The 17,255-nt window shown below is 44.0% G+C and overlaps 1 pseudogene across 1 annotated transcript in view; it reads right to left on the bottom strand.

The window, feature by feature from the left end:
* Positions 1-11,555, bottom strand: part of LOC311107653 (calcium uptake protein 3, mitochondrial-like) — a 46,281-nt pseudogene extending 34,726 nt beyond the window's left edge. The window contains exons 1-2 of the transcript in view: positions 11,324-11,555; positions 8,023-8,150 (exon numbers count right to left, since the gene is read on the bottom strand). The product of the transcript in view is annotated as a calcium uptake protein 3, mitochondrial-like (transcript). The remainder of the gene's footprint in view (positions 1-8,022; positions 8,151-11,323) is intronic.
* Between the last annotated feature and the right edge of the window lie 5,700 nt (positions 11,556-17,255).

The raw sequence follows: 17,255 nt of genomic DNA on the forward strand, positions 1-17,255 counted from the left end.
TTATATGAGATTCTTCAAATAGCCACCCTTTGCCTTGATGATAGCTTTGCACACTTTTGGCATTCTCTCAACCAGCTTCATGAGGTAGTCACCTGGAATGCATTTCAATTAACAGGTGTGCCTTCTTAAAAGTTAATTTGTGAAATGTCTTTCCTTCTTAATGTGTTTGAGCCAATCAGTTGTGTTATGACAAGGTAGGGGGGATATACAGAAGATAGCCCTATTTGGTAAAAGACCAAGTCCATATTATGGCAAGAACAGCTCAAATAAGCAAAAAGAAACAGTGCATCATTACTTTAAGATATGAAGGTCAGTCAATACGGAACATTTCAAGAACTTTGAACGTGAAGTGCAGTCACAAAAACCATCAAGCACTATGATGAAACTGTCTCTCATGAGGAACGCCACAGGAATGGAAGAGACAGAGTTACCTCTGCTGCAGAGGATAAGTTCATTAGAGTTACCAGCCTCAGAAATTGCAGCCCAAAAAAATGCTTCACAGAGTTCAAGTAACAGACACATCTCAACATCAACTGTTCAGATGGGACTGTGTGAATCAGGCCTTCATGGTCGAATTGCTGCAAAAAAACCACTACTAAAGGACACCAATAATAAGAAGAGACCTGCTTGGTCCAAGAAACACGAGCAGTGGACATTAGACCGGCGGAAATTTGTCCTTTGGTCTGGAGTCCAAATTTGAGATTTTTGGTTCAAACCGCTGTGTCTTTGTGAGACACGGTGTGGGTGAACGGACAATCTCTGCATGTGTAGTTCCCACCGTAAAGCATGGAGGAGGAGGTGTTATGGGGTGGGGGTGCTTTGCTGGTGACACTGTCTGTGATTTATTTAGAATTCAAGGCACACTTAACCAGCATGGCTAACACAGCATTCAGCAGCGATACGCCATCCCATCTGGTGTGGGCTTAGTGGGATTATCATTTGTTTTTCAACAGGACAATGACCCAACACACCTCCAGGCTGTGTAAGGGCTATTTTACCAAGAAGGAGAGTGATGGAGTGCTGCATCAGATGACCTGGCCTCCACAATCCCCCGACCTCATCCCAATTGAGATGGTTTGGGTTGAGTCGGACCGCAGAGTGAAGGAAAAGCAGCCAACAAGTGCTCAGCATATGTGGGAACTCCTTCAAGACTGTTAGAAAAGCATTCCAGGTGAAGCTGGTTGAGAGAATGCCAACAGTATTCTACAATGTAATAAAAAGTAAAAATAAAGAAAAACCCTTGAATGAGTAGGTGTGTCCAAACTTTTGACTGGTACTGTATATCAGGAGATCATCTGCAAATAAGTTTTGTTTGTATTCATGTTGACCAATAATGATACCTGTTATGTTTAGGTCCTGTCTAATTCTTTCTGCAAGCGGTTCAATTGCCTGTGCAAACATGAAGGGGAGAGAGGACATCTCGATCTTGTGCCCCTTTCGAAAGCCATTTCATCAGTTAATGTATTATTTGTGTATATTTTTGCTTTAGGACATTTATATAATATTTTTATTAAATGTATTATTTCAGCTGGAAAGTTGAAAGCTTCCAAAAGTTTTAAATAGAAAAAGCCATTCAAGACAGTTGAAAGCCTTTTTTGGCATCAACAGCCATTATTTGATAAATCTATATCTTGTTATTAAGCGTATTGTATTAAACTGAAACATGTTCTTCTATTTGTTTGTAAGTGTCTATGTTTCATCATCCTTTTTTGGTTAATATGTTTCAAGTCTAGTAAAACTTTTCCAAACATCCTCAGTAGCTAGGATTCCATCCAATTGGCGACAGATCTTCATGCAAATATTCACAAAAGGTATACACCATATACCCACAATTTTTTCAGTGGGCATTGCATATACTCACTTCTTTTATCCACACTGATGAGTATCAAAGTAGTGTAGTGGAGGTATAAGACATCAATTATGTAGTACAATCGTGAAATCATGCACAAACCAGGTATTGAAAAAGTTTTGTCCGAAGTCTTGGTTAGTAGGTTATTTGTGATGTGCCATTCAGCCATCATGGGCTGTTTGCATCAGGGGCATAGGCATGAGTGGGCCTGGGTGGACAGAGACCCACCCACTGGGGGGCCCTGCCAGGCCCACCCAATCAGATTAAGCAAAAACTAACAAATATTATTATTACAGAAAGTTATTTTTGAAAAGGGAGAAGCTAACAAATTAGCAACAACATCCTCTTTGATAACACCTGCTGCAGCCGCTGCAAACCAGCCTACAACAAAAGATAGCTAGCTAGACCGTGGGAAAACTACTGCTCGCTATTGTGCCTTGACCTGTTGGCCTTTGAGAAGGCAGAAGTTTCAAGAAGTTTTTTTGTTAAAACGGTCCCAAATGTATTAGGGCAAAATGTTGGAGTGACAGTGGAATCAAACAATTTCATTTTGACTTGTAATGCATGGGAGTCTCATGCATTACAAGTCAACATTTGTTTGGTTGATTCCACTGTCACTCCAAAATGTTGCCCTAATACAGTTGAATGGGAGATGCCTTATATCTAGCTTCTGATGGCCTAGCCAACGGCTGACTGAGCTAGCTAGATTTATCTCCCCAGAGACGACCCAAAATAAATCCTGATTGGATTTTTTTCTCTTCAGCGTTAACCCTTTCCAACAAAAACTGAAGAGATTAAATCTATTTGCCCTCAGCAGCATTTTTTTCACCATTCTGAATGTCTAAAGAATCCATATGTTCTTCTGAAATACGAACAGAAATGCTGGACATTATGAACTCTTATTATGGTGGCGATATGACAAAATGACAATCATGGTCTTGAATTGGGACTCACATTTTTCTGGTCTTTCTGGTATTCTTGACTCGGTCTCGGACCCATTGTCCCCCTACCGGTTTCGGTCTTGACTCGGTCTCACCCCCCCCTCCGGTCTTGGTCTTGAATCGGTCTCACTTTAGGTGGTCTCGAACAAAACACTGACCCTAGATATTTATTGGAAAAGAGCATCAAGATCACCGTGCACTATCACCACCCTGTGAAGTTCATCATAAGTTACTTAATCTGTAGTCTAATAAACAGCATGGTTTCCCGAGTCGTAGTGGGAGGACCGCACACTATATCATCACATGACTCCAAGTTTACTTCGGTATGATGTTATTCAATCAATTTTTATATAATCATAATACATTTTACAGACACAAAAAGATCCCACCATGTCGAAATAACAAATTATCTGTTGGCATTTACCTATTTTTACCGATACTTCCGAGTTTCCATCACAGCTGTTGTGGTTTTTTTTAATAAGGTATGACTTCACTCATAAAAACTGTGGATAGAAACATGGTTACTGAGCGCAAAAACAAATCAGATTTTACAACCACAGCATAACACGGAATTATCCCTATTTCGTAACGTAGTTGCCATCAGAGAGAGCGAGGAGAGAGGGATGACACAATGTGTGCTTATTTTATTTCACATTAGTGCTTGATTTATATCCCTCGTTACATGCCAGGGAAAGCAAGACACACATAATAGTAGAGAATGATTTATTTCAGCTTTTATTTCTTTCATCACATTCCCAGTGGGTCAGAAGTTTACATACACTCAATTAGTATTTGGTAGCATTGCCTTTAAATTGTTTAACTTGGGTCAAACGTTTCGGGTAGCCTTCCACAAGCTTCCCATAATAAGGTGAATTTTGGCCCATTCCTCCTGACAGAGCTGGTGTAACTGAGTCAGGTTTGTAGGCCTTCTTGCTCGGACATGCTTTTTCAGTTCTGCCCACATATTTTAGGATTGAGGTCAGGGCTTTGTGATAGCCACTCCAATACCTTGTCACACCCTGGTGCTGGGACTCATTATTGTTGATCCAGGGTGTGTGCAGTCTATGTGTTTATGTTCTATGTTGGGTGTCTAGGTTGTTGTTTTCTAGGTTGGTTCAATGACTCCCAATCGGAGGTAACGAGTGTCAGCTGTTCGGCTCGTTATCTCTGATTGGGAGCCATATTTATTTCTGTATGTTTTCCTGTGGGGTTTGTGGGTTTTTGTTTCCTGGTTACATGTTCCGTATGTCAGTGATTTGTAACTTGAGAACTTCACGTATCGTCTTTTGTTTTGTTTTCGTGAGTACGTTTATTAATAAATCATGTTCACTCGCAACGCTGCGCTTTGGTCCGCTTCTTCATATGTAGACGATCGTGACAGAAAAACCCACCACAAGAGGACCAAGCGGCGTAACAAGCGGCAACAGGACCTACCTACGCAGGATTTATGGGAGCCTCCTAAGGACTTTTGGACATGGGAGGAGATACGGGCTGGAAAGGGTCCTTGGGCACAACCGGAGGAGTACCACCGCCCTCGTGAAGAGCTGGAGGCAGCTGCAGCCGAGAGGAGGTGGTATGAGGAGGCAGCGCGGAGTCGAGGCTGGAAGCCCGTGGTTACTCCCCAAAAATTTCTTGGGGGGGGGCTAAAAGGGAGTGTGGCGAAGTCAGGTAGGAGACCTGCGCCTACTCCCTGGACTGACCGTGGAGAGCGGGAGTACGGGCAGACACCATGTTACGCAGTAGAGCGCATGGTGTCTCCTGTACGCAGGCATAGCCCGGTGCGGTACATTCCAGCTCCTCGTATCGGCCGGGCTAGATTGAGTGTTGAGCCGAATGTCATGAGGCCGGCCCCACGCAGCAGGCCACCAGTGCGTCTCCTCGGGCCGGCTTACATGGCATCAGCCCTACGTATGGTTTCCCCGGTTCGCCTACATAGCCCGGTGCGGGTTATTCCTCCTTCCCGTACTGGTCGGGCGACGGGGAGTATACAACCAGGTAGGGTTGGGCAGGCTCAGTGCTCAAGGGAGCCAGTACGCCTGCACGGTCCGGTATTTCCGGCGCCACCTCCCCGCTCCAGCCCAGTACCACCAGTGCCTACACCACGCACCGAGCCTCCTGTGTGTTCCCAGAGTCCTGTGCGTCCTGTTGCTGCTCCCCGCACTAGCCCTGAGATGCGTGTCCTCAGCCCGGGACCACCAGTTCCGGCACCACGCACTAGGACTTATGTGCGTCCCCAGGGTCCTGCATGCCCTGTTGCTGCTCCCCGCACTAGCCCTGAGATGCGTGTCCTCAGCCCGGGACCACCAGTTCCGGCACCACGCACTAGGACTTATGTGCGTCCCCAGGGTCCTGCATGCCCTGTTGCTTCTCCCCGCACTAGCCCTGAGATGCGTGTCCTCAGCCCGGTACCTCCAGTTCCGGCACCACGCATCAGGCCTACGGTGCGCCTCAGACGGCCAGAGTCTGCCGTCTGCCCAACGGCGCCTGAACTGCCCGTCTGCCCAACGGCGTCTGAACTGCCCGTCTGCCCAACGGCGTCTGAACTGCCCGTCTGCCCAACGGCGCCTGAACTGCCTGTCTGCCCAACGCCGTCTGAACTGTCCGTCTGCCAAGCGCTGCATAAGCCGCCCGTCTGCCATGAGCCTTCAGAGCCGTCCGCCAGACCGGAGCCGCGAGAGCCTTCCGCCAGACAGGATCAGCCAGAGCCTTCCGCCAGACAGGATCAGCCAGAGCCTTCCGCCAGACAGGATCAGCCAGAGCCGTCCAGCCGGGATCCGCCAGAGCCGTCCAGCCGGGATCCGCCAGAGCTGTCCAGCCGGGATCCGCCAGAGCCGTCCAGCCGGGATCCGCCAGAGCCGTCCAGCCGGGATCCGCCAGAGCCGTCCAGCCGGGATCCGCCAGAGCCGTCCAGCCGGGATCCGCCAGAGCCGACCAGCCAGGATTCGCCATTCTGCCTGGTACTGCCCCTTAGTCCGGTACTGCCCCTTAGTCCGGTACTGCCCCTTAGTCCGGTGCTGCCCCTTAGTCCGGTGCTGCCTCTTAGTCAGGTGCTGCCCCTTAAACCGGTGGGGGTCATTTGGAGGAGGCTACATAAGCGGGAAGTGACTATGGTGGGGTGGTGGTCTAGGCCGGAGCCAGAACCGCCACCGAGGAGGTATGCCCGCCCAGCCCTCCCCTGTTTGGGGGTTTTGAGGCGCGGTCGCAGTCCGCGCCTTTAGGGGGGGGTACTGTCACACCCTGGTGCTGGGACTCATTATTGTTGATCCAGGGTGTGTGCAGTCTATGTGTTTATGTTCTATGTTGGGTGTCTAGGTTGTTGTTTTCTAGGTTGGTTCAATGACTCCCAATCGGAGGTAACGAGTGTCAGCTGTTCGGCTCGTTATCTCTGATTGGGAGCCATATTTATTTCTGTATGTTTTCCTGTGGGGTTTGTGGGTTTTTGTTTCCTGGTTACATGTTCCGTATGTCAGTGATTTGTAACTTGAGAACTTCACGTATCGTCTTTTGTTTTGTTTTCGTGAGTACGTTTATTAATAAATCATGTTCACTCGCAACGCTGCGCTTTGGTCCGCTTCTTCATATGTAGACGATCGTGACATACCTAGACTTTGTTGTCCTTAAGCCATAATTTTGGAAGTATGCTTGGGGTCATTTTCCATTTGGAAGACCCATTTGCGACCAAGCTTTAACTTCCTGACTGATGTCTAGAGATGTTGCTTCAATATATTCACATAATTTTCCTTTCTCATGATGCCATCTATTTTGTGAAGTGCACCAGTCCCTCCTGCAGCAAAGCATCCCCACAGCATGATGCTGCCACCCCCGTGCTTCACGGTTGGGATGGCGTTCTTCGACTTGCAAGCAACCCCTTTTTCCTCCAAACATAACGATGGTCATTATGGGCAAACAGTTCTATTTTTGTTTCATCAGACCAGAGGACATTTCTCAAAAAAGTACGATCTTTGAAAACCGTAGTCTGGCTTTATGATGGCGGTTTTGGAGCAGTAGATTCTTCCTTGCTGAGCAGCCTTTCAGGTAATGTCGAGATAGGACTCGTTTTACTGTGGACATAGATACTTTTGTACCGGTTTCCTCCAGTATCTTCACAAGGTCCTTTGCTGTTGTTCTGGGATTGATTTGCACTTTTCGCACCAAAGTATGTTCATCTCTAGGAGACAGAACGCGTCTCCTTCCTGAGCGGTATAATGGCTGCGTGGTCCCATGGTGTTTATACTTGCGTACTATTGTTTGTAGAGATGAACGTGGTACCTTCAGGCGTTTGGAAATTGCTCCCAAGGATGAACCAGACTTGTGAAGGTCTACAAATTTTTTTCTGAGGTCTTGGCTGATTTCTTTTGATTTTCCCATGATGTCAAGCAAAGAGGCACTGAGTTTGAAGGTAGGCCTTGAAATACATCCACAGGTACACCTCCAATTGACTCAAATTATTTCAATTAGCCTATCAGAAGCTTCTCCGTGACATTTTCTGGAATTTTCCAAGCTGTTTAAAGGCACAGTCAACTTAGTGTATGTAAACTTCTGACCCACTGGAATTGTGATACAGTGAATTATAAGTGAAATAATCTGTCTGTAAACAATTGTTGGAAAAATTACTTGTGTCATGCACAAAGTATATGTCCTAACCGACTTGCCAAAACTATGGTTTGTTAACAAGAAATTTGTGGAGTGGTTGAAAAACAAGTTTTAATGACTCCAACCTAAGTGTATGTAAACTTCCGACTTCAACTGTAATTGTTTCTAATGTAGTGACTAAAATCATCATGATTAACAAAATACATCATGAATGCCTAATTCTGTTTGGTCTCTGTCCGTCCGTCAGAGTTTGTTGCTACAGAAAAGAGCTGTAAAATTGGTGCTGCAGGTAAAGATGTGTATCTCTATGCAGGTGTTATGACTACTTGACTCCTAGCCAATCACACAGCTATTTTATGTCACTCATAAGGCCTGTACATAAAGAGTGTTGATTTGAGTCTCCAGTAAACAACATTGGCACCTCGGACTCTACCATCATCACATGAAGAAGAATTTAACTACTGAAGCTTGTAATTTGATCAGTGCCATATGTAAACATTTTAGTTGATGTCTAAGGTCAATTTCATTCAGAACACATTCATCCACTATATGAGGAGATCTAACGAGTGGTGGTTGTTTGGGATGTGTGTGTGTGTGCGGTGAGTGTGTGTGTGTTTGTGTGTTATGGTTGGTACTCACTCTTGGGCTCACTCATGAAGTTCAGAGGGTCATATCCTGTAGAGCTGTTCCATTAAGCTGAATAACCTAAATCTAGTCTCATGGGACGACATGTACACATCCCCATCATCCAGATCTAATATTTTGGCCTGAAACAAAACACACACACAAACACCCAAATTCATTTTAACATTTGTGTGAGAAATGTTTTAAATTAATAGTTTCAAAAATAACTTTTTTTTTCATGGGAAAACATTAGGGTAGTTATATGGCCAATGCACTCTTCACGTGTGTAGAAAAGCCACATTCTAATAGGTCTACACAATGACAACGAGAACACATGCTTTACTTCAAAGAATTGGCCCCATCTTTGTCAGGCAAGATATTCAGATAATGTCTGAATAATAATGTCCCTACAAATGTTAAAAACCAGCGATATCAGGAGGCACGCCTGCCCTGCATGGCGAGGACAGAGTGGATCTATCTCAGTGGTGGCAGAGTGCATCCAGCTGCCTCCCCCACAAACACTTCCATCCTCACCACACCCACCACCACCCTAGAGTGTATATATTCCCCTAGAGTTCCAGGATTCCTGTGTCTCAAACCCCCAGTCAAGGTTACATCCAGCCGCCTCCCCCCATAACCACTTCCACCCTCACCACTCCCACCAGCAACCTAGAGTGTAGATAAGAGGGTGGGGACAAAGCCCGTGTCCCAAATGGCTCCCTATTCCCTTTATTGGGTCCTGGTCAAAAATGGTGCACTATACAGGGAATAGGGTACCATCTGGGACGCCTAAAATAGGAACACAGACTTCTGCACAGTTTACTGGTCCAACAGGCTTTTCTGCAATGATCCCACAGATGAGCCTAAAACAAACCTGCCAACTAAACCGAGGGACGGAGTGCAATGCCTCACTATGCCTTATTTGTTTTCACTTCCAGAACCCTATTATTATTGTCACTGCCTGTCTGTTTACCTTTATGTGTCCAAGTCTATTTGTTCTATGGAAATAGCCCTAAATAAGCATGTTATGAAGAGTAAGACTGCGTCTCCACCCATTCCAATATAGCAATCATGATACTTCTGTAAGGATGAGAATTGGATGTTCATCATTTATTAGTAATGCCTGACCTGTGTCTATAAATTCCTGTCCATCACATTAACTGATTGAGATGGTGGTTGCTTCTAGAGAATAAAGACACATTTTACATTGCTCCTGTGCGCTGCCTCTGTCTAGTCTGAACTTTCCAATAGTTGACATTCCATTCTCTGAACCTTATAAACAGGCGCGTTACACTGGTAAAAATTGTTTACAAAATTGAGAATTTAAATTATTATTGAGTTTGCCCAATGCTCGTTGATACTTCCATTCAAAAATACAAGGTCTTAATATATATTTGAATCTTAATTCACTTGCAAGATAATTTTTTAAGAGGAAAACACAAAATAGACCAGAACAAAAAATTGACGCATTTCAGTACCCATGTAGGGGAGAGCACCCTTGTCATAATCAGGCAAATAGTCATATTGGGCCATTTCAATTATACAGTGACTTCGGAATGTGTTCAGACCCCTTGACTTTTAAAAAAATGTTTACGTTACAGCCTCATTCTAAAATGGATGACATTTTAAAAACAGCAATCTACACACAATACCCCATAATGACAAAGCGAAAAAAGGTTTTTAGAAATTTTACCAAATGTATTAAAAATAGAAAACAGAAATAACTAATTTACATAAATTCAGACGCTTTGCTATGAGACTTGAAATTGAGCTCAGGTGCATCCTGTTTCCATTGATCATCCTTGAGATGTTTCTACAACTTGATGGGAGTCCACCTGTGGTAAATTAAATTGATTGGACATGATTTGGAAAGGCACACACCTGTCTACATAAGGTCCCACAGTTGACAGTGCATAACAGAGCAAAAACCAAGCCATGAGGTCAAAGGTCCGAGAGGATTGTGTCGAGGCACAGATCTGGGGAAGGATACCAAAACATTTCTGCAGCATTGAAAGTCTCCAAGAACACAGTGCCCTCCATCATTCTTAAATGGAAGAAGTTTGGAACCGCCAAGACTCTTCCTAGAGCTGGCCGCCCGGCCAAACTGAGCAATCGGGGGAGAATGGCCTTGGTCAGAGAGGTGACCAACAACCCGATGGTCACTCTGACAGAGCTCCAAAGTTCCTCTGTGGAGATGGGAGAAACTTCCAGAAGGACAACCATCTCTGCAGCACTCCACCAATCAGGCCTTTATGGTAGAGTGGCCAGACGGAAGCCACTCCTCAGTAAAAGGCACATGACATACCGCATGGAGTTTGGCAAAAGGCACTTAAAGACCCTCAGACCATGAGAAACAAGATTCTCTGGTCTGATGAAACCAAGATTGAACTCTTTGGCCTGAATGCCAAGCGCCACGTCTGGAGGAAACCTGGCACCATCCCTATGGTGAAGCATGGTGGTGGCAGCATCATGCTGTGGGGATGTTTTTCAGCAGCAGGGACTGGGAGACTAGTCAGGATCGAGACAAAGATGAACGGAGCAAAGTACAGAGAGCTCTTTGATGAAAACCTGCTCCAGAGCGCTCAGGACCTCAGACTGGGGCTAAGGTTCACCTTCCAACAGGACAACAACCCTAAGCACACAGCCAAGACAACACAGGAGTGGCTTCGGGACAAGTCTCTGAATGTCCCTGAGTGGCCCAGCAAGAGCCCAGACTTGAACCCGATCTAACATCTCTGGAGAGACCTGAAAATAGCTGTGCAACAACGCTCCCCATCCAACCTGACAGAACTTGAGAGGATCTCCAGAGAAGAATGGGAGAAACTCCCCAAATACAGGTGTGCCAATATTGTAGTGTCATACCCAAGAAGACTCGAGTTGCTGCCAAAGGTGCTTCAACAAAGTACTGAGTAAATGGTCTGAATACTTATGTAAATGTGATATTTCAGGGGTATTGTGTGTAGATTGATGAGGGGGAAAAACAATTTAATCAATTTTAGAATAAGGCTGTAACGCAACAAAATGTCAAGAGGTCTGAATACTTTCCGAAGGCACTGTATGCCCGTGCGTGTTTCTGTTTACAAAATGCCTTCATATTTGACTTTAACCTTACCTAAAAATATGCTTAATTTCAATTCTGCCTCGCGCTGTGACAGTTCAGTGGGCATCATTAAGTGTAGATACTGGGTCACTCACTGGTAGCCTACTGCGTGCATGATCAATATTAGGCTATATCTCCTAGGCTACTATATAGACATATAAACATGCTATTACCGATATACTAACGCCCCATGCCATGACAAGTAGGCTACAATACCTTATCTGTCGCAGATACTGCTCGTAATGCAAGAAGTAAACCATTATCGATTTGGGTTGACAGACTTTTGGATATAATAATTAGCGATGCCAGCTCCGGTGGCGACACATACTCTAGTTGCAATAAGTTTAAATGTCTTAGTTCTCGTCAGTGTTTGTTTCCAAACCACACATCTCTCTGAAGTAGATGAGAAATTAGTCAACGTGGAAATAAGTCTACGAAAGGCCTCCATGGTTGTTTTCACTGAATTGTCATTGCGGCGAGCAGTTTGATCTCTTTAATCGCGAGATAATGCCAGTGACGTTTCACCCCGTTTCACCTGAATGTTTTGCGCTTCCTAGTGCTAGAGCGGATCTCAAACTAGGTTTCCATCCAATTGGAAACAGATTTTCATGCGAATATTCTAAAATCCTCATAAAAACAATATGCCCATTTTCCTACCAGAGGTGTGTTTCCATCAAATTGACCTGTTGCAGATAAAAGGCTGTGCGTGATGACGTGGTGCACATACAAATACACTACATGGCCAAAAGTGTGTGGACACCTGCTCGTCGAACATCAGATTCCAAAATCATAGGCATTAATATGGAGTTGGTCCCCCCTTTGCTGCTATAACATCCTCCACTAGATATTGGAACATTGCTGCGGGGACTTTCTTCCATTCAGCCACAAGAGCATTAGTGAGGTCGGCACTGATGTTGGGCGATTAGGCCTGGCTCACAGTCGGCATTCCAATTCATCCCAAAGGTGTTTGATGGGGTTGACGTCAGGGCTCTGTGCAGGCCAGTCAAGTTCTTCCTCACCGATCTAGACAAACCATTTCTGTATGGACCTCGCTTTGTGCACAGGGGCATTGTCATGCTGAAACAGGAAAGGTCCTTCCCCAAACTGTTCCCTTGGAAGCACAGAATCGTCTAGAATGTCATTGCATGCTGTAGCGTTAAGATTTCCCTTCACTGGAACTAAGGGACCATTATTCCTCTTCCACCAAACTTTATAGTTGTCACTATGCATTGGGGCAGGTAGTGTTCTCCTGGCATCCGCCAAACCCAGATTCGTCCGTCGGACAGCCAGATGGTGAAGCGTGATTCATCACTTCAGAAAACGTGTTTCCATTGCTCCAGAGTCCAATGGCAGTGAACTTTACACCACTCCAGCCGACGCTTGGCATTGCACATGGTGATCTTGTGTGCGGCTGCTTGGACATGGAAGCTCCCGATGCACAGTTTTTGTGCTGACGTTGCTTCCAGAGGCAGTTTGGAACTCTGTAGTGAGTGATGCAACTGAGGACAGACGATTTTTACGTGCTACACCCTTCAACACTCAGTGGTCCCTTTCTGTGAGCTTGTGTGGCCTACCACTTCGCGGCTGCGCCGTTGTTGCTCCTAGACATTTCCACTTCACAATAACAGCACCTAAAATTGACCGGGGAAGCTCTAGCAGGGCAGAAATTTTACAAACTGACTTGATGGAAAGGTGGCATCCTATGACGGTGCCACGTTGAAAGTCACTCAGCTCTTCAGTAAGGTCATTCTACTGTCATTGTTTGTCTATGGAGATTGCATGGCTGTGTGCTCGATTTTATACACCTGTCAGCAACAGGTTTAGCTGAAATAGTCGAATCCACTAATTTGAAGGTGTGTCCACATACTTTTGTATATATAGTGTAACTTGTGCGGTTAAATTCACATGTACCAAATAAAGAATTCAAGTTAAATGGGTTTCCATTGCATTTTCATCCATATTGATGGTTTAGTCCTCCCCAAAATGGCATTATATTGCGAATGTACCCACCAGTGGAGGCTCCTCAGAGGCGGAAGGGGAGGACCATCCTCCTCAGTGAATTTCATAAAAATAAAAATAGTGAAACAATAAAATGTTATCCTTTTTAGATAAAACTATTCTAAATATATTCACATCACCAAATAATTTATTAAAACACTCTGTAGTTTTGCATCATGGTGTAGCCGGAGGACAGCTAGCTTTTTCCTCCTCTGGTAAATTGACTTAGGAGTACAAAACCTAGGAGGCTCATGGTTCTCACCCCCTTCTATAGACTTACACAGTAATTATGACAACTTCCAGAGGACATCATCCAACCTATCAGAGAATTAATCTTTACAGAATATAGCCCTATTTGGTAAAAGACCAAGTCCATATTATGGCAAGAACAGCTCAAATAAGCAAAGAGAAATGACAGTCCATCATTACTTTAAGACATGAAGGTCAGTCAATACAGAACATTTCAAGAACTTTGAAAGTTTCTTCAAGTGCAGTCGCAAAAACCATCAAGTGCTATGATGAAACTGTCTCTCATGAGGACCGCCACAGGAATGGAAGACCCAGAGTTACCTCATTAAAGTTACCAGCCTCAGAAATTGCAGCCCAAATAAAGTTCAAGTAACAGACACATCTTAACATCAACTGTTCAGAGAAGACCTTCATGGTCGAATTGCTGCAATGAAACCACTACTAAAGGACACCAATAAGAAGAAGAGACTTGCTTGGGCCAAGAAACACAAGCAATGGACATTAGACTGGTGGCAGTTTGGCCTTTGGTCTGGAGTCCAAAATTGAAATGTTTGGTTCCAAAAATGATCGCTGCATGTGTATTTCCCACCGTAAAGCATGGCGGAGGAGGTGTTATGGTATGGGGGTGCTTTGCTGGTGACTCTGTCTGTGATTTATTTAGAATTCAAGGCACACTTAACCAGCATGGCTACCACAGCATTCTGCAGCGATATGCCATCCCATCTGGTTTGGACTTAGTGGGACTATCATTTGTTTTTCAACAGGACAATGACCCAACACACCTCCAGGCTATGTAAGGGCTATTTTACCAAGAAGGAGAGTGATGGAGTGCTGCATCAGATGACCTGGCATCCACAATCCCCCGACCCAACGCAATTGAGATGGTTTGGGATGAGTCGGACCGCAGAGTGAGGGAAAAGCAGCCAACAAGTGCTCAGCATATGTGAGAACTCCTTCAAGACTATTGGAAAAGCATTCCAGGTGAAGCTGGCTGAGAGAATTGCAAGCGTGTGCAAAGCTGTCATCAAGGCAAAGGGTGGCTATTTGAAGAATCTTGAATATAAACGTTAATTTGATTTGTTTAACACTTTTTTGGTTACTACATGATTCCATATGTGTTATTTCATAGTTTTGATGTCTTCACTATTATTGTACAATGTAGAAAATGGTAAAAATAAAGAAAAACCCTTGGATGAGTAGGTGTTCTAAAACGTTTGACCGGTAGTGTATACAACGAGCAAAGTGATCATGCTGTTTTTATGTGGCTGCTATGAACCATGTTTGCTTGCGATCAGGGTTGTATGGGCCTCCTGTAGCTCAGTTGGTAGAGCATGGCGCTTGCAAGGCCAGGGTTGTGGATTCAATTCCCACGGGGGGCCAGTATGGGAAATGTATGCACTCACTAACTGTAAGTCGCTCTGGATAAGAGCGTCTGCTAAATGACTAAAATGTAAAATGTATTCATTCCTGTTGGCCTATGTATATTTATAAGAGGAAACCCAAAGATAGAGAATTTGAGTGATTTAAATAATTAGACGTCTGGTTTTAATCTCTTTGCACTTCATATATTGCCACGTAGCTCTGTTTTTCGAGGATTGTGGATCATTCAAAAAATTTTGACTTCATAATTATTTTACACAATGTTGTATGCATGTTTGAAGAAAGAAAAGTATACTCTCTATATCAGCAGCTTGTTGTGCCATGAGGTGTAGGCCTATTGGATCATTATGAACTGATATTAAAATCATCAGGCACAATGATGTTCAATGATGAGACGACCCATTCCCACATTTCCAACTTGTAATAGTAGAGGCAAATACAGCATCCTGCAATGCTTGCTGTAAAACCTCTAGTTACTGCTGGTTGATTGAGCACTTCTCAACGATGCTTGCCAATGATCAGATACATAAATCAATGAAAATACTCCAGAAGAAGTGATCTAACTCTGCACTAGACAGGATTTGAAACACCATATTAGTGGCTTTAGAGAGAGGAAACGACACCAACAGAGAAGGTATCTAATTCTGCACTAAAGAGGACTCGAAAAACACCAATAGTGTTTTAAACCTCTTCTGGTAGTGCTCCAGTCCCTGGCAAAGTGTTGCACAACACTTGATTAAGTGGTGTTACAACACACCATGTAATGTTTCAAAACATCTCAGGATGATGTGTTTCTATACTCCAGTTTCGTCTCCTTCAATTTGGTGGCAGCTCAGTTTCCAACTAGTTTTGGTTTTACAAAGCACTTCATTTGAACAGTATGGGAGGACCACACAACATATCACGGAGTGACTCCAAGTTTACTTCAATATGATGGTTAAATATATCATAAAGGCATTTCCACCAAATTGACATTTTGTGAATACAAATCAGTGCTTGATGACATTGTGCACGCAAAATGTAGTTTTTCGCTTATGTTTTCATGTACCTAATACAAATCTAAAGTTCAATATGTTTCCCTCACATTTTCAACTCTACTGATAGTTTCATCACAAAAACTGTTGTGTTAAATAGCAAATGTGCCTACTCTGGTCTTGGCACTTGCGCTCTAGCCAACAGCTAGCATATACATTGCGAGTAGGCTGTGCTGGTATAGTCAACATGATGATATTATTATGGATAAGAGCGAGAACATTTTTATTTGTCAAACGGCAGTCAAGCATAGATCAACATGTCACCAGAATAAAACCCTTGATATTTATTGGAAAGGAGTTCCCAGTGCACTTTCACCACCCTGTGAAGTTCATCATAACTTATAGTATTTCATCTGTAGCCTAATAAACTGCAATGAACTGTGTTTCCACTGCCATTTCTCACATTATTAATTTTACCACACAAAATGATCACACCATGTCAAACGAAAAAATTATCTGTTAGCGTTTATATAATTGTATCGAAACTTCCTGTTTTCATCACAGCTGTCTTGATTTTTCTTTTTTATAGGTATGGCTTTACATACATAAAAACTGTGGAATGGAACATGGTTATAGTCAAGCAAGAATACAAGTTTCTCTAATAATTTTGCAGGGATAATATGGCAATACATTAAAATAGAGGCAGCACATTACATTGATTTTATAGCTCAATACATAGGCTACTGTATTTGTTGTTTCATGTAGGAGTGTTTTGTTTCATGGTAGTTGCCTATAGCTGGTTGGTGCAGTGCAAACTAAAGTAATGAGCGTGGGAATGAATGCGATAGGACTGTCAGTATCATTGCCATACTGTAGGTAAGTAGAAAAGTACAATGATCAATGGCCAACATGTTGCAATGTTACCAAATACATGATCAAACTCACGGTTGAGCTATGTAATACAATATCTCTACCTCTCTCTCTCGTTCTCTTATTTTATACCTTAGAAGAAAAAAAGTCTGGCAAGGCAAGTCTGAACTGACAGCCCCACCCACTAAAAGTCCTCGTTGTCGTTTTGCACCTGCCTCACGTCTTTAGGCACGATGTGCACAAGCCTCCAACAGCTAGCCTACTCCTTACCTGCAGAGCAGTGGTCTAGGGTCTCTCATAGAAATAGGGGTAGCATAGAGAGAGGGGTAGGATACACTGGTGTCTCTCTGGGAAAGATTTTGACTTGCTACTGTATTAGATTTTCACAATTTCCCAACCCTTCATGTGGGAACCAGCAGAATTTAACAACTTTACCTTACCTCAACTGATGAAGACATCAAGCGGTAGGGTCATATTTGGGAACGAATTGGTGTTCAAGGTATACATGTCAAGGAAGAAAAGGACTGATCCGTTGATTTCAGTGCAAACAGTGCGAAAGTAAACATCAATAGGCTACAGAGTGGCAACCTGGTAGCCGTCGATGCAAGAGCGCTCCCTCTGGACCTCTCTGTTGAACTTTAACCACTCCGACCGTGACGCGCCGGGAGGGCTCTGCG

The sequence above is a fragment of the Coregonus lavaretus genome (genome assembly GCF_964263955.1).
Source record: "Coregonus lavaretus genome assembly, chromosome: 32".
In the NCBI taxonomy this organism is placed as follows: Eukaryota; Metazoa; Chordata; class Actinopteri; order Salmoniformes; family Salmonidae; genus Coregonus; species Coregonus lavaretus.